The following is a 1,273-nucleotide window of genomic DNA, read 5'->3' on the forward strand; positions in this document are numbered from 1 at the left end:
TGAAGCAGCATCGCCCGGTCCCTCGGAGCCTCCCTGCATCCACCGCGCTTTGCTCTTCGTTTACTACCGGAAAACTTTTCTGTGCTGCAAAGGTAGAAGCCGCTTTCCAAAGGCTGGAGGCCAGGGGCAATCCCAGACCCCGGCGCTGCCGGACGGGGGTTATTTCCAGATTTCCAGTTACCCATTTATGTCTGGTGTGATTCAGTAAGTAAATATTTCTCACCAGTATATACTCAGCGTATACAATAAACGCCACACATCACGTTAGAAAATAAGGACCCACTCAGGACGGCTTTTTTAACCAGTAAACTTTATTTATATATAACAACAGTACAAAGTGAGTCCTTGGCTTGCAAAATAGGAGTGTTTCATATTTACAATAGGTACACAATAATATATTAGAATAATAACAAAACCCCCTTTTTCCTTGGAACATTTTTAAATACTTAAACTTTCTTACATTTTTTTCCACAACACTTGTAAAAACAACAAAAAACAGACAGTCATCTTAAAAAAAAATATAATACAGAACTCCAGTGTGTCAAGTATAACGGGGAGGGGAGGAGCCAGAGAATGGTAGGGTGGAATGGGTACGGATACAAACCAATTCATCATTCCTGCCAAGACACAAATCTCCTAAAACTGGCATGTGTTTATTTTAAGGAGGGGGGCAGAAGGAATCAGATCTGTTCCACGGTTGATACCTCTACATTCTGTGACATTTTTGGGGAATTCAGAAGTTTTAGTACCTGTACATTCCCTTCCCCTTGCTGCTTCCCACCGCTTCTCATAACGGCCCCCAGGGTGCCATGAACACAGAAACCCTCATCAATAAGAGAAGGACATTTTACTGCAGAGTCTTTTATGAAATAACATGGCAAAATCAGCTCATCAGCTCATTTACTTTCCGTCGGCTGCTCTTCCAGGCACGCCTTTCTTCCCAGTCCACGAGACGGGAACGTCAGATGGAGAAGCCGTTGCATAAACTTCCAAGCTTATTCGAAACAGAGGTATTAAAATTCTCACAGGAAAGGCCATACAGGAGATTGCGTATTTGATTTGGCAGCCTCGGGAGGCCCAGAGAGTTTGGGATATTGTCCATGTGACCGGACGGACCCTGCAGGTCTTTTGAGCACGTTCTTACGCGCTGCAGGAACGTCTGTTTTTTCGGTATTATATTCCACTTTTACAAAGACAGGAGGAGACGAATGGGTAACACAGAGGCGAGAACAAGGACAGAGACACTACCGTGCCCACAGCACGGCCAAAACAC

General features: G+C 44.5%; 1 long non-coding RNA gene across 1 annotated transcript; it reads right to left on the reverse strand.

The window, feature by feature from the left end:
- Nucleotides 1–290: 290 nt before the first annotated feature.
- LOC104620073 lies at nt 291–1,037 on the reverse strand. Its single transcript, XR_738028.1, has 2 exons — nt 933–1,037; nt 291–887 (listed from the first exon to the last, which is right to left on the reverse strand). It is a non-coding gene; the product is annotated as an uncharacterized LOC104620073 (long non-coding RNA).
- Nucleotides 1,038–1,273: the final 236 nt, after the last annotated feature.

This window comes from Phaethon lepturus, unplaced genomic scaffold (genome assembly GCF_000687285.1).
Source record: "Phaethon lepturus isolate BGI_N335 unplaced genomic scaffold, ASM68728v1 scaffold49264, whole genome shotgun sequence".
Classification (NCBI taxonomy): domain Eukaryota; kingdom Metazoa; phylum Chordata; class Aves; order Phaethontiformes; family Phaethontidae; genus Phaethon; species Phaethon lepturus.